This window comes from Macaca thibetana, chromosome 8, assembly GCF_024542745.1.
Source record: "Macaca thibetana thibetana isolate TM-01 chromosome 8, ASM2454274v1, whole genome shotgun sequence".
Lineage (NCBI taxonomy): Eukaryota > Metazoa > Chordata > Mammalia > Primates > Cercopithecidae > Macaca > Macaca thibetana.
The window spans coordinates 99,451,735-99,469,354 of NC_065585.1; the positions used below are offsets into that span (position 1 = coordinate 99,451,735).

Genomic DNA, 17,620 nt, shown 5'->3' on the forward strand with positions numbered 1-17,620 from the left:
CTCTGGTCTGCACGCAACCCCATTGCAGAATGCTGACTCCCACCACATCTCATCCTGTATGCGCCTGTCTTTGATTCCTAGTACATGCAGTTGTTGATCGCACCTACGTTCAATATTCTAGTTCCACGCAAACTTCAGCAAGGTGTTATTTAATTCATGCTTGTAGGACATACCAATAATCATCTCAGCCAACATCACTCCCACCGCGCCATAAACCACAATAATATCTCATCAAACCCCCCCACCCCCATCTCCGACCTCCACCCAAAACCCACTCTTGCCAAACCCCAAAAACAAAAGTCTTAATATATCCGATCAGAGCTTGTATTTTCATCTTTTAGGTGTGCATGACTCCAACTGCTATTCCCTCAACTAACAAGCATTTACTTCACTAAACACTCTTTACACCAACCCACAACAGGCCTTTTTCACACAACCCGAAAGAAATTACCTCACAATTGTACTGACACCCCCGTTTATGTAGCTTAAACCCACCCAAAGCAAGACACTGAAAATGCCTAGATGGGTTTGCACACCCCATAAACAAATAGGCTTGGTCCTGGCCTTTCTATTAGCTCTTAGCAAGACTACACATGCAAGCATCCTCGCTCTGGTGAAGACGCCCTATAAATCATCATGACCAAGAGGAGCAAGCATCAAGCACGCACAGGCAGCTCAAAACGCTTTGCCTGGCCACACCCCCACGGGAGACAGCAGTGACAAATATTTAGCAATAAACGAAAGTTCAACTAAGCTATGCTATATTTAGGGTTGGTCAATTTCGTGCCAGCCACCGCGGTTACACGATTAACCCTAGCTAATAGAGATCGGCGTAGAGGGTGTTTAAGATCTGACATAATAAAGCTAAACTCCATCTAAACTGTAAAACCCTAGCTGATGTAAAATAAACTACGAAAGTGGCTTTAAAGCTTCTGAACACACAATAGCCAGGACCCAAACTGGGATTAGACACCCTACTATGCTTGGCCCTAAACCTCAGTAGTTAGATAACAAAACTACTCGCCAGAACACTACAAGCAACAGCTTAAAACTCAAAGGACTTGACGGTGCTTTACATCCCCCTAGAGGAGCCTGTTCCATAATCGATAAACCCCGATCCACCCCACCCTCTCTTGCTCAGCCTATATACCGCCATCTTCAGAAAACCCTGATGAAGGTCACAAAGTGAGCGCAAACGCCCCCCCGCCACAAAAACGTTAGGTCAAGGTGTAGCCTATGAGACGGTAAAAAATGGGCTACATTTTCTGTCTCAGAAAATCCCATGAAAACTCTTATGAAATCTAAAAGTCCAAGGAGGATTTAGCAGTAAATTAAGAATAGAGTGCTTAATTGAACCAGGCCATAAAGCGCGCACACACCGCCCGTCACTCCTCTCAAATATATTTAAGGAATATCTTAACTAAACGCCCTAATATTTATATAGAGAGGATAAGTCGTAACATGGTAAGTGTACTGGAAGGTGCGCTTGGATAAATCAAGGCATAGCTTAATATTAAAGCACCTGGCTTACACCCAGAAAATCTCAATACCACTTGATTGCCTTGAGCCAATACTAGCCCTAAGCATAACCAACACTAATACCAAACCAACACACACTAAACCATTCACCTACACAAAGTATAGGCGATAGAAATTTTAATCTGGCACTATAGACGTAGTACCGTAAGGGAAAGATAAAAAACCACCCAAGCACAAAACAGCAAGGACTAATCCCTGTACCTTTCACATAATGGATTAGCTAGAAACAATTTCACAAAGAGAACTACAAGCCAAATTCCCCAAAACCAGACGAGCTACCCAAAAACAGCTAAAAGAGTGCACCCATCTATGTGGCAAAATAGTGAGAAGATTTCTGGGTAGAGGTGACAAGCCTACCGAGCCTGGTGATAGCTGGTTATCCAAGACAGAATCTTAGTTCAACCTTAAGCTTACCTATAGAACTACCTAATCCCCCTGTAAGCTTAATTGCTAGTCTAAAGAGGGACAGCTCTTTAGACACTAGGAAAAAACCTTATAGAGAGAGTAAAACCCTCAATTACCATAGTTGGCTTAAAAGCAGCTATCAATTAAGAAAGCGTTCAAGCTCAACACCAACCACCTCAAAAATACCAAACACATAACTGAACTCCTCACACCACATTGGATTAATCTATTACCATATAGAAGCAATAATGCTAGTATAAGTAACATGAATATTTTCTCCACTGCATAAGCCTAAATCGGACCGAAAGCCTCACCGATACCTAACAGCCAGGCATAGCAAGCACAAACAAGCCCATGCTACCTTCACTGTTAACCCAACACAGGTATGCCTCAAGGAAAGGTTAAAAAAAGTAAAAGGAACTCGGCAAACTCAAACCCCGCCTGTTTACCAAAAACATCACCTCTAGCATTACTAGTATTAGAGGCACTGCCTGCCCAGTGACACACGTTTAATGGCCGCGGTACCCTGACCGTGCAAAGGTAGCATAATCACTTGTTCTTTAAATAGGGACTCGCATGAAAGGCACCACGAGGGTTTAACTGTCTCTTACTTTTAACCAGTGAAATTGACCTGTCCGTGAAGAGACGGACATAAGATAATAAGACGAGAAGACCCTATGGAGCTTTAATCTATTAATGCAATCAAAAATCACACAAACCCACGGACCTTTAAACTACTACACCTGCATTAAAAATTTTGGTTGGGGCGACCTCGGAGCACAACAAAACCTCCGAACAACACATGCTAAGACCACACAAGTCAAAGCAAACTAGCACTCATAATTGACCCAATAATTTGATCAACGAAACAAGTTACCCTAGGGATAACAGCGCAATTCTATTCTAGAGTCCATATCGACAATAGAGCTTACGACCTTGATGTTGGATCAGGACATCCTAATGGTGCAGCAGCTATCAAGGGTTCGTTTGTTCAACGATTAAAGTCCTACGTGATCTGAGTTCAGACCGGAGCAATCCAGGTCGGTTTCTATCTATTGCACATTTCTCCCTGTACGAAAGGACAAGAGAAATAAGGCCCACTTCATAAAGTGCCTTCATTACATAGATGACCTAGTCTTAATTTAGCAAAATACCACACATTCCACCCGAAAACAGGGTTTGTTAAGATGGCAGAGCCCGGTAATTGCATAAAACTTAAAACTTTGTAACCAGAGGTTCAACTCCTCTTCTTAACACCATGACCACAGTAAACCTCTTACTTCTAATTATACCTACATTAGCCGCCATAGCATTTCTCACACTCGTTGAACGAAAGTTACTAGGCTACATACAACTACGAAAGGGGCCCAATGTTGTAGGTCCATACGGACTATTACAACCCTTCACTGATGCAATAAAACTTTTCACTAAAGAACCCCTAAAACCCTCAACATCTACCACCACCCTCTATGTTATCGCACCCGCCCTAGCCTTCTTCATTACCCTTCTCCTATGAACCCCCCTCTCCATACCCAACGCTCTAATCAACTTCAACCTAGGACTCCTATTCACCCTAGCCATACTTAGCCTAATCGTCTACTCCATCCTATGATCAGGATGAGCATCAAACTCAAACTATGCCCTAATCGGAGCCCTACGAGCCGTTGCCCAAACAATTTCATACGAAGTCACCCTCACCATTATCCTACTATCAGTCCTACTAATAAGCAGCTCATTCAACCTTAATACACTCATTACAACGCAAGAACATCTGTGACTCCTCCTACCATCATGACCCCTAGCCATAATATGATTTACCTCTACACTAGCAGAAACAAATTGAACCCCTTTTGATCTCATAGAGGGCGAATTAGAATTAGTATCAGGCTTTAACATTAAATACGCTGCAGGTCCATTCGCCCTGTTCTTCATAGCCGAATACATAAACATCATCATGATAAACGCCCTAACAACCACAATTTTCCTAGGCACATTCTATCCCATCCATTCACCAGAACTATTCACAACATGCTTCACCACCAAAACACTCTTCCTAACTTCCCTATTCCTATGAATCCAGGCAGCACACCCCCGATTCCGTTACGACCAACTTATACACCTACTATGAAAAAATTTCCTCCCACTCACACTAGCAGTACTTATATGATCCACCTCAACACCCATCGCAATCTCCAGCATTCCCCCTCAAACCTAGAAATATGTCTGACAAAAGAGTTACTTTGATAGAGTAAACAATAGAGGCCTCAACCCTCTTATTTCTAGGACTGTAGGCATCGAACCTACCCTTGAGAATCCAAACTTCTCCGTGCTACCCCATACACTCTATCCTAAAGTAAGGTCAGCTAAACAAGCTATCGGGCCCATACCCCGAAAATGTTGGTCATATCCTTCCCGTACTAATTAACCCATTAGCTCAACCCATTATCTACACCACAATAATTACAGGCACACTTATCACAACACTAAGCTCACACTGATTTCTCGCCTGAGCAGGTCTAGAAATAAACATACTAGCCTTCATCCCAATCCTAACAAAAAAAACAAATCTCCGCTCTACAGAAGCTGCTATCAAGTACTTCCTAATACAGTCCACCGCATCTATAATCCTCATAATAGCAATCATCTCCAACAACCTATTATCAGGATGCTGAACAACAACAAGTTACATCAATCAATCCCCATCCCTAATAATAACAACCGCCCTCGCCATAAAACTGGGAATAGCTCCCTTCCACTTCTGAGTTCCAGAAGTCACCCAAGGAACACCCCTAACTTCCGGCCTACTCCTTCTTACATGACAAAAACTAGCCCCCATCTCAATCATATACCAAATTCACCCATCAATCAACACCTACATCCTCTTAACCCTCTCTACCCTGTCCATTGCAGTAGGCAGTTGAGGAGGTCTAAACCAAACACAATTACGCAAAATCCTAGGATACTCTTCAATCACACACATAGGTTGAATAATGATAACACTAGTATACAACCCAACAACTACAATTCTTTACTTAACTATATACATTATCCTAACAACTACCATATTCCTGACCCTTAACCTAAGCTCAAGCACCACAACCCTCATACTATCCCGCACCTGAAACAAATCAACCCACCTAGCACCACTAACAGCACCTATCCTCATATCCCTAGGAGGCTTACCCCCTCTAACCGGCTTCCTACCCAAATGAATTATTATCCAAGAACTCACAATGAACAACAACTTCCTTATCCCCTCTATTATAACTATCATAACCCTACTTAACCTATACTTCTACATACGCCTAATCTACACCACCTCCCTAACACTATTCCCCACATCCAACAACACAAAAATAACATGACAATTCGAAAATACAAAACCCACACCTCTTATCCCCCCACTCATCATCACCTCTACTCTTTTACTACCAATCTCTCCCCTAATCTTAGCCACTCACTAGAAATTTAGGTTAAACAAGACCAAGAGCCTTCAAAGCCCTTAGTAAGTAAAAACACTTAATTTCTGAAACACACAAGGACTGCAGACACCTACTCTGCATCAATTGAACGCAAATCAACTACTTTAATTAAGCTAAGCCCTTACTAGATCAACGGGATTCGAACCCACAAAAACTTAGTTAACAGCTAAGCACCCTAACCGACTGGCTTTGACCCACTTCTCCCGCCGCAGGAAAAAAAGGCGGGAGAAGCCCCGGCAGAAACTCTGAGACTGCTCCTTTGAACTTGCAATTCAACATGAAAATCACCTCGGGACTGGTAAAAGGAGGACTGGACCCCCATCTTTAGGTTTACAGCCTAATACTTACTCAGCCATTTTACCACTTTTTCCATCCCACTTATGCTCATCAATCGTTGACTCTTTTCAACAAACCATAAAGACATTGGAACCCTGTACTTACTATTTGGTGCATGAGCTGGAGTCATAGGTACAGCCCTGAGCCTTCTCATTCGAGCTGAACTAGGTCAACCTGGCAACCTACTAGGCAACGACCACATCTACAACGTTATTGTAACGGCCCATGCATTCATTATAATTTTCTTTACAGTTATACCCATTATAATTGGAGGGTTCGGGAACTGACTAGTGCCCTTAATAATCGGCGCTCCCGACATAGCATTCCCCCGTCTAAACAATATAAGCTTCTGACTCCTCCCCCCTTCTTTCCTACTACTAATGGCATCAGCCGTAGTAGAAGCTGGCGCCGGAACAGGCTGAACAGGATATCCCCCTTTAGCAGGAAACTTCTCCCACCCAGGAGCTTCCGTAGATTTAGTCATCTTCTCCCTCCACCTAGCAGGTATTTCCTCTATCTTAGGAGCCATCAACTTTATTACCACTATTATCAACATAAAACCTCACGCAATATCCCAATATCAAACCCCTTTATTTGTCTGATCAATCTTAATCACAGCAATCCTTCTACTCTCTCTACCAGTCTTAGCCGCTGGCATTACCATACTGCTAACAGATCGCAACCTCAATACTACTTTCTTTGATCCTGTTGGAGGAGGAGATCCTATCCTATATCAACACCTATTTTGATTCTTTGGTCACCCGGAAGTCTACATCCTCATTCTTCCCGGCTTTGGAATAGTCTCTCACATTGTAACTTACTACTCTGGAAAAAAAGAACCGTTTGGGTATATAGGTATAGTTTGAGCCATAATATCAATTGGGTTTTTAGGTTTCATTGTATGAGCCCACCACATGTTTACAGTTGGCATAGATGTAGATACACGAGCCTATTTCACTTCTGCCACTATAATCATTGCAATCCTCACCGGTGTGAAAGCTTTAGCTGGCTTGCTACACTTCATGGAGGCAACATTAAATGATTCCCAGCAATACTTTGAGCCCTGGGCTTTATCTTCCTATTTACTGTAGGGGGTTTAACCGGCATTATCTTGGCAAACTCATCCCTAGATATCGTACTACACGACACATACTACGTTGTCGCCCACTTCCATTATGTTTTATCAATAGGGGCTGTATTTGCCATTATAGGAGGCTTTATACATTGGTTTCCTTTATTCTCAGGCTATACACTGAACCAAACCTGTGCCAAAGCCCACTTCATCATTATATTCGTGGGCGTAAATTTAACCTTCTTTCCACAATACTTCCTTGGCCTGTCCAGAATACCCCGACGCTATTCTGATTACCCCGATGCCTACACTACATGAAACATCCTATCATCTATAGGCTCCTTCATTTCACTAGTAGCAGTAATCTTAATAATTTACATGATCTGAGAAGCCTTTGCTTCAAAACGTAAAGTACTACTAATCGAACAACCCCTTACTAGCCTAGAATGACTAAATGGCTGCCCCCCACCTTACCATACATTCGAAGAACCAGCCTATATTAAACTGAATGAAAAAGGAGAGAGTCGAACCCCCTAGAACTGGTTTCAAGCCAGTCTTATAGCCCCTATAACTTTTTCAACAAGATATTAGAAAAGTCATTTCATAGCTTTGTCAAAGCTAAATCATAGGCCAAACCCTATATATCTTACATGGCCCATCCAGTTCAACTAAGCCTGCAAGACGCCACATCTCCTATTATAGAGGAATTAATTACTTTCCACGACCATGCTTTTATAGCCATATCTTTAATCAGCTTCCTAGTGTTGTATGCCTTGCTCTCAACACTCACAACAAAACTAACCAATACTAACATCACAGACGCCCAAGAAATAGAAACTATCTGAACTATCTTACCCGCAATTATCTTAATCCTAATTGCCCTCCCATCCCTGCACATCCTATACCTGACAGATGAAGTCAATGACCCATCCTTCACTATCAAATCAATTGGACACCAGTGGTACTGAACCTACGAATACACGGACTATGGAGGCCTAATTTTTAATTCCTACATATTACCCCCGCTATTCTTAAACCCAGGAGACCTCCGACTCCTAGAAGTTGACAATCGAGTAGTCCTCCCAATCGAAGCCCCCGTACGTATAATAATTACATCTCAAGACGTCTTGCACTCACGAACTATTCCCACACTAGGCCTAAAGACAGATGCGGTACCTGGACGCCTAAATCAAACTGTTTTCACGGCCACACGACCAGGCGTCTACTACGGACAATGCTCAGAAATCTGTGGCGCAAACCATAGCTTTATACCAATTGTTGCAGAACTAATCCCACTAAAAATCTTTGAAATAGGACCTGTATTTACCCTGTAAATAACCCTGTTTCCCTTCTTTCCTCCTAGCACTCCCACCTCATAAATTCTCAAAATACCCTACAAACCCACTGTACAGCTATCCTAGCATTAACCTTTTAAGTTAAAGACGGGGGACACACCCCCTGCAGTGAAATGCCCCAGTTAGACACATCGACATGATTCACCACTATTATGACGATGCTTCCTACATTATATCTTATCATACAATTAAAACTACTAAACACAAACCACTATCAACCGCCTCTTACAAAAAACTCCAGCCTACAAACTCACAACATTCACTGACAACCAAAATGAACGAAAACCTATTTACCTCTTTCTCAACCCCAACAATCCTAAACCAACCCGCCACAATTCCCATCATCCTATTCCCCACCCTACTAGTCTTAACCTCTAAACATCCCATTAATAATCGACTAACCACCATTCAACAAAACCTGACTCAATTCGCCCTAAAACAAATAATAATAACTCACAATGCTAAAGGACAAGCCTGATCTTTAATACTAATATCTCTAGTCACCTTTATTGCTATAACAAACCTCTTAGGACTTCTGCCTCACTCGTTCACACCAACCACCCAACTCTCCATAAACCTAGCTATAGCAATCCCCCTGTGAGCAGGCACAGTAATGGTAGGACTTCGCTTTAAAACCAAAAATTCCCTAGCCCACCTCCTACCACAAGGTACACCTACACCTCTCATCCCTATGTTGGTAGCAATCGAAACTATCAGCCTACTTATTCAACCGGTAGACCTAGCCGTACGACTAACTGCAAACATCACAGCTGGCCACCTGCTAATACACCTGATTGGAAACGCTGTACTAGTACTATCAACCACCAACTTCTCCATAACTCTGCTAACCTCCATACTTCTAGTCCTATTAACTACTCTAGAAATTGCAGTAGCCCTAATCCAAGCCTATGTCTTCACACTCTTAATTAGCCTTTATCTACATAACAACACCTAATGACCCACCAAACCCATGCTTATCACATAGTTAAACCCAGTCCCTGGCCACTGAGAGGAGCTCTGTCAGCCTTCTTAATAACATCCGGCTTAGTCATGTGATTTCACTTCTACTCTACCATCCTACTAATACTAGGCCTACTAACCAACATAGTAACTTTATATCAATGATGACGTGACATTGTATGAGAAAGCACGTACCAGGGTCACCACACAACACCTGTCCAAAAAAGCCTTCGATACGGAATAACACTATTCATCATCTCAGAAGTATTCTTCTTTACCGGCTTCTTCTGAGCGTTTTACCACTCAAGCCTCGCCCCAACGCCCTGCTTGGGGGGCCATTGACCACCAACAGGCATTATCCCCTTAAACCCCCTGGAAGTACCCCTCCTGAAGGGGTACTCCTACAAGACGCCTCATCTCCTATTATATCTCCTTGCTCACCACAGGCCTCCAGGCACCACTTAATACCTCATTGCAGATTCCTCAAAGACAGAGTTTTCGAACTGGGCAATGGAGTAAGCTTGAACTCTGTGAAATGAATGCACATATCGGAGAGCAGTCTCTTGCAACCCTGCTTTCTGGATTTTATTTGAGGATATTTCACTTTTTGCCACAGTCCACAATGTGCTCTGAAATATCACTTTTTTGGTTTTACAGGAATAGTATTCAAACACTGCCTTAAAAGAAAAGAGGTATAACTACCTAAGTGGAATGCAAATATCACAAAGCAGTTTCACAGAAAACTTCTCTCCAGTTTTTATCTCAATAGATTTCCTTTTTCCCCATAGGCCTGAATTTGATCCCGATATATCCCACCGTGCATCTGTCCATGACGGAGTTTCCAGGCTGTGTAATGTAAAGAAAGCTTTATCTATGTGAGATGAATAAACATAGCAAAAGCAGATTCACAGAACACTTCGTTCCAGTTTTTATCTGAAGATATTTCCTTTTTTCACCATATTCCTGAATGTGCTCTCGAATGTACCATCACGCATCCATCCATGATGGAGTTTCCAAACTGTGTACTGTAAGGAAAGTTTTATCTATGTGAGATGAATATACATATCTATCACAAAGCAATTTCACAGAAAATTTCTTTCCAGTTTTTGTCTCAGGATATTTCCTTTTTCACCATAGCCATCCATATACTTCTGAATGTCTCTTGGTAGCTTTTTCTCCAAAAGGGATTACCCAATCCTCTATGAGAAGAAAGGAATAACTCTGTGAGTGCAATGCACACGTCACAAGGCAGCTGTTCAGAAAGCTTCTCTCCAGTTCCTATATGAAGATATTTCGGTTTTCACAATAAGCCTCAAACAGCTCCGAAATATCCCTTTGGAGACTAAACAAAAACAGCGTTAGAATACTGCTCAATGAAAAGAGAAGCTTAACTGTGCAAGTGGAATTTGCATGACATAGAGCAGTTTCACAGAAAGCTTCCTTCTGTTTTCTATCTGAGGTTAATTCTTTTTCAGGCTATTCTAAAGAGCGTTCTCAAATGTCCTTTCTCAGATTCCAAAAAACAGTGATTTCAAACTGCTCAATCCAAAGAATGATTTAAGTCTATGAGATGAATACACACATCACAAAGCAGTTGCTCAGAAAGCTTCTCCCCAGTTTTCAATGGAAGACATTTCCTTGCTCGCCACAGGCCTCTGGTCGCCACTTAGTATCCCTTCACAGAATCATCAAAGACAGACTTTCCAAACTGGGAAATGTTGAGTCAGCTTTAACTCTCTGAAATGAATGCACAAGTCAGAAAGCAGGTTCTTGGAAAGCTTCTTTCTGTGTTTTATTTGAGGATATTTCACTTTTCACCGTAGCCTTCCATGTGCTCCGAAATAATACTTTTTCGGTTTTACAGGAACAGTGCTCAAAAAGTGTCTTATGAGAAGAATGCTATAACTCCCTGAGTGGAATGCACACATCAACAAGCAGTTTCTCAGAAAGCTTCTCTTCAGTTTTTATCTGACCATATTTCCTTTTTCACCATAGGCCCGAATGTGATCTCGAATTTTCCTTCGGGGATCCATCCATGACAGAATTTCCATGCTGCATAATGTAAAGAAAGCTTTATCTATGTGAGAGTAATAAACATAGCCAAAAGCAGATTCACAGAAAGCTTCTTTCCAGTTTCTATCTGAAGATATTTCCTTTTTCACCAGGGTCCTGAATGTGCTCCCAAATGTCCCTTCGTGGATCCGTCCATGACAGAGTTTCCAAGCTGTGTAACATAAAGAAAGCTTTACCTATGTGAGATGAATACACATATCACAGAGCAGTTTCATAGAAAGCATCTTTCCGGTTTTTGTCTTAGGCTATTTCTCTTTCCACCATAGACATCAACATACTTCCGAATATCACTTGATACCTTTTTCTCCAAAAGGATTTCCCCAATGCTGTATGAGAAGAGAGGTGTAACACTGTGAGTGGAATGCACACGTCACAAAGCAGTTCCTCGGAAAGCTTCTCTCCAGTTTCGGGCTGAACATATTTTCTTTTTCACCCTAAGCCTCAAAGCATTCCCGAATATCCTTTCACACGTTACACATAAACAGGGTTAGAAAACTGCTTAACGAAAAGAGAGGCTTAACTGAGCGAGAGGAATTAAGACGACACAGAGCAGTTTCACAGAAAGCTTTCTTCTGGATTTTACCTGAGGATATTTCTTTCTAAGGAGTATTGCCAAATGTCCATCCTCAGATTCCACAAAAACAGTGATTTCAAACTACTCAATCCAAAGAATGGTTTAACTCTATGAGACGAATACACACATCACAAAGCAGTTGCTCAGAAAGATTCTCTCCAGTTTTCATAGGAAGACATTTCCTAGCTCACTACAAGCCTCCAGGCGCCACTTAATATGCCTTCACAGATTCCTCAAAGACAGAGTTTCCAAACTGGGCAATGTGGAGTAAGCTTTAAGCCTGTGAAATGAATGCACATATCAGAGAACAGTTTCTTGGAATGCTTCTTTCTGTGTTTTATTTCAGGATATTCCACTTTTCACCATAGTCTTCAATGCGCTCTGAAATATCACTTTTTCGGTTTTACATGAACAGTGTCCAAACACTGCCTTATGAGAAAAGAAGTATAACTACCTGAGTGGAATGCACACATCACAAAGCAGTGTCTCAGAAAGCTTCTCTCCAGTTTTTATCTGAAGATATTTCCTATTTCACCATAGGCCTGAATGTGCTCCCAAAGTTCCCTTCTCGGATCTGTCCATGACGGAGTTTCCAAACTGTGTAATATAAAGAAAACTTTGTCTATGTGAGATGAATAAACATATCTATCACAAAGCAGATTCACAGAAAGCTTCCTTCCAGTTTTTGTCTGAGGATATTTCCTTTTTTCAGCATAGCCGTCCATATACTCCCCAATGTCCCTTGGTAGCTTTTTCTCCAAAAGGGATTCCCTAATCATCTATGAGAAGAAAGGTATAACTCTGTGAGTGGAATGCACATGTCACAAACAGATCCTCAGAAAGCTTATCTCCAGTTTCTATCTGACGATATTTCCTTTTTCAACATAAACCTCAAAGTGCTCCCGAATATGCCTTCGTAGACTAAACAAAAACAGTGTTAGAATACTGCTCAAAGAAAAGAGAATCTGAATTGTACTAGTCTAATGCAGATGACACAGAGCAGTTTCACAGAAAGCTTCCTTCTGGTTTTTATCTAAGGATATTTCTTTTTCAGCATATTCTAAAAACCGTTCCCAAATGTCCATTCTCAGATTCCACAAAAACAGTGATTTCAAACTGCTGAATCCAAGGAATGATTTAACTCTATTAGATGAATACACACATTAGCTGTATAATCTAAATAAAGTTTTATTCATGTGACACAAATAAACATAGCAAAAAGCAGATTCACAGAAAACTTCTTTCCAGTTTTTATCTGATGATATTTCCTTTTTCACCATATTCCTGAATGTTTTCCTGAATGTCCCTTCTCAGAAGCATCCATGATGTAGTTTCCAAGCTGCGTAATGTAAAGAAAGCTTTATCTATGAGCTGAATACACATATCACAGAGCAGTTTCACATAAAGCTTCTTTCCAGTTTTTGTCTTAGGCTATTTCTCTTTTCACCATTGACGTCAATATGCAAATGAATATAGCTTGATACCTTTTTCTCCAAAAGGGTTTCCCTGATGATGTATGAGAAAAGAGGTATAACACTGTGCATGGAATGCACACGTCACAAAGCCGTTCCTTTAAAAGCTACCCTCCTGTTTTTATCTGAACATATTTCCTTTTCCACCGCAAGCCTCAAAATGCTCCCAAATATCCCTTAGTACACTAAACATAAACAGCTTTAGAAAACTGCTCAGTGCAAAGAGAAGCTTAACTAAGCAAGAGGAATTCACATGACACATAGCAGTTTCACAGAAAGCTTCCTTCTGGTTTTTATCTGAGGATATTTCTTTCTCAATATTTTTAATAGTTTCAGGATATTCTAAAGAGCATTCCCAAATATTCTTCCTGAGATTCCACAGAAACAGTATTTTCAAACTGCTCCATCCAAAGAATGATTTAACTCTATGAGATGAATACACACATCACAAAGTAGTTTCTCAGAAAGCTTCTATCCAATATTGATCTGAAGATATATGCTTTTTCACTGTAGGCCTGAATGTGCTCCCGAAATTGCCTTTGCGGATCCATCCATGACGGAGTTTCCAAACTGCATAATATAAGGGAAATTTTATCTATGTGAGATGAATAAACATATCTGTCACTAAGCAGTTTCACAGAAATCTTCTTTTAAGTTTTTGTCTGAGGATATTTCCTTTTTCACCATAGCCGTCCATATATTCCCGAAGGTCCTCTGGGAGCTTTTCCTCCGAAAGGGATTCCCCAATCCTTTGTGAAAAGAAAAGTATAACTCTGTGAGAGGAATGCACACGTCACAGAGCAGCTCCTCCGAAAGTGTCTCTCCAGTTTCTATCTGAAGATATTCCCTTTTTCACTGTAAGCCTCAAAGCGCTCCCAAATATCCCTTTGCAGACTAAACAAAAACAGTGTTAGAATACTGGCTCAATGAAAAGTGTAGCTTAACTGTGTGACGGGAATTCACGTGACACAGAGCAGTTTCACATAAAGCTTCTTTCTGGATTCTATCTGAGGTTATTTCTTTTTCTTTTTTTTTAATTTATTTATTATTATTATACTTTAAATTGTAGGGTGCATGTGCATAATATGCAGGTTTGTTACATATGTATACTTGTGCCATGTTGGTGTGCTGCACCCATCAACTCGTCATTTACATCAGGTATAACTCCCAATGCAATCCCTCCCCCCTCCCCCCTCCCCCCTCCCCATGATAGGCCCCGGTGTGTGATGTTCCCCTTCCTGAGTCCAAGTGATCTCATTGTTCAGTTCCCACCTATGAGTGAGAACATGCGGTGTTTGGTTTTCTGTTCTTGTGATAGTTTGCTAAGAATGATGGTTTCCAGCTGCATCCATGTCCCTACAAAGGACACAAACTCATCCTTTTCTTTTTCAGTATATTCTAAGGAGTGTTAACAAATGTCCTTTCGTAAATGACGAGTTGATGGGTGCAGCACAGCAACATGGCACAAGTATACATATGTAACAAACCTGCACGTTATGCACATGTACCCTACAACTTAAAGTATAATAATAATAAATAAATTAAAAAAAACAAAAACAAACAAACAAAAAAAAAACAAATATCCTTTCTCTGATTCCACAGAAATAGTGATTTCAAACTACTCAATCCAAAGAATGATTTAACTCTATGAGATGAATACAAACATCACAAAAGAGTTGCTCAGAAAGCTTCTCTGCAATTTTCAACCTAAGAAATTTCCTTGCTCACCACAGGCCTCTGGTCACCACTTAATATTCCTTCGCAGAATCCTCAAAGACAGACTTTCCAAACTAGGAAATGTAGAGTAAGCTTTAACTGTGAAATGAACGGACATGTCTGAGAGCAGTTTCTTGGAATGTTTCTTTCCAGTTTTTATTTGATGACATTTCACTTCTCGCCATTCATAGTCTGAATATAACATTTGTAACTTTACATTAACAGTGTCCAAACAGAGTCTTAACAGAAAAAAGGTATAACTCCCTGAGTGGAATTCACACATCACCAAGCTGTTTCTCAGAATGCTTCTCTCCAGTTTTTATCTGACGATATTTCCTTTTTCACCATAGGCCCGAATGTGATCCCAAATATCCCTTCACGGATCCATCCATGATGGAGTTTCTAAGCTGCGTAATGTAAAGAAAGCTTTATCTATGTGAGATGAATAAACATAGCCAAAAGCAGATTCACAGAAAGCTTCTTTTCAGTTTTTATCTGAAGGTATTACTATTTTTACCATAGTCCTGAATGTGCTCCCAAATGTCCCTTCGCGGATCCGACCATGACAGTGTTTCCAAGCAGCATAATGTAAAGAAAGCTTTATCTATGGGAATAGAATACACATAGCACAGAGCAGTTTCACAGAAAGATTCTTTCTAGTTTCTGTCTGAGGCTATTTCCCTTTTCACCGTAGGCATCAATATGCTCCCGAATATCCCTTGGTATCTTTTTGTACAAAAGTGTTTCCCCAATGCTCTATGAGAAGAGAGGTATAACACAGTGAGTGGAATGCACACATCACGAAGCAGTTCCTCGAAAAGCTTCTCTCCAGTTTCTATCTGAATATATTTCCTTTTTCACCATAACCCGCAAAGCACTCCCGAATATCCCTTCGCACGCTAAATATAAACAGCGTTAGAAAACTACTCAATGAAAAGAGAAGCTTAACTGAACGAGAGGAATTCAAACTACACATAGCAGTTTCATAGAAAGCTTCCTTCTGTTTTTTATCTGAGGATATTTCTTTCTCCCTATTCTAAAGAGCATTCCCAAATGTCCTTCCTCAGATTCCACAGAAACAGTGATTTCAAACTGCTCAATCCAAAGAATGATTTGCCTTTATGAGATGAATACACCCCTCATTAAGCAGTTGCTCAGAATGTTTCTCTGCAGCTTTCAAAGTTAGGCATTTCTTTGCTCCCCACAGGCCTCCAGATGCCACTTAGTAACCCTTCCCAGATTCCTCAAAGACAGAGTTTCCAAACTGGGCAATGTATAGTAAACTTTAACTCTCTGAAATGAATGCATATATCAGAGAGCAGTTACTTTTAATGATTATTTCTGGGTTTTATTTGAGGATATTTAACTTTTTGCCATAGTCTTCTATGTGCTCTGAGATATCTCTTTTTAGATTTTACAGGAACAGTGATCAAACACTGCCTTAAGAGAAGAGAGATATAACTCCCTGAGTGCAATGCACACATCACAAAGCACTTTCTCAGAAAGCTTCTCTCCAGTTTTTATCTAAGATATTTCCTGTTTCACCATAAGACTGAATGTGCTCCTGAATGTCCCTTCATGAATCCGTCCATGACGGTGTTTGAAAACTGTGTAATAGAAAGAAATTTTTATCTATGTGAGATGAATAAACTTATCTATCAGAAAGCAGTTTCACAGAAAGCTTCTTTCCAGTTTTTGTCTGAGGATATTTTCTTTTTCACCATAGCCGTCCATATACTCCCAAATGTTCACTGATACTTTTTTCTCCAAAAGAGATTCCCCATTCCTCTATGAGAAGAAAAGTATAACTCTATGAGTGGAATGCACACGTCCCAAAGCAACTCCTCGGAAATCTTCTTTCCAGTTTCTCTCTGAAGATATTTCCGTTTTCACTATAAGCCTCAAAGCGCTCCCGAGTGTCACTTAGCTGACTAAAATAAAACAGTGTTAGAATACTGCTCAATGAAAACAGAACCTTAAATGTGTGCGTGGAATTCACATGAGACAGAGCAGTTTCAGAGAAAGGTTCCTTCTGGTTTTTATCAGAGGGTATTTCTTTTTCCGCATATTTTTACTAGCGTTCCCAAATGTCCTTTCTCAGGTTCCACAGAAGGAGTGATTTCAAACTGCTCAATCCAAAGAATAATTTAACTCTATAGATTAATACATACATCACAAAACAGTTGCTCAGAAAGATTCTCTCCAGTTTTCAATGGAAGACATTTCCTTGCTCTCCAGAGGCCTCCGGTCACCACTTAATATCCCTTCGCAGAGTCCTCAAAGACAGACTTTTGAAACTGGGAAATGAAGAGTAAGCTTTAACTCTCTGAAATGAATGTACATCTCAGAGAGCAGTTTCCTGGAATACTTCTTTCTGGGTTTTGTTTCAGGATATCTCACTTTTCACTATAGTCTTTCATGCGCTACAAATTATCACTTTTTCAGTTTTAAAAGAAGATTGTTAAAACACTGCCTTATGAGAAAAGAGATATAACTCCCTGAGTGGAATAGACACATCACAAAGCAGTTTCTCAGAAAACTTCTATCCAATTTTTATTTGAATATATCTCCTTTTGCACCGTAGGCCTGAAGGTGCTCCTGAATGTCCCTTCGTGAATCCGTCCATGACGGTGTTT

The 17,620-nt window shown here is 40.7% G+C and overlaps 2 pseudogenes; both read left to right on the top strand.

Moving 5' to 3' along the window:
• Positions 1–7,123: 7,123 nt before the first annotated feature.
• LOC126960775 (cytochrome c oxidase subunit 2-like) lies at positions 7,124–8,168 on the top strand (annotated as a pseudogene).
• A 110-nt stretch (positions 8,169–8,278) lies between these two features.
• LOC126960769 (ATP synthase subunit a-like) lies at positions 8,279–9,521 on the top strand (annotated as a pseudogene).
• The last annotated feature ends 8,099 nt before the right edge of the window (positions 9,522–17,620 follow it).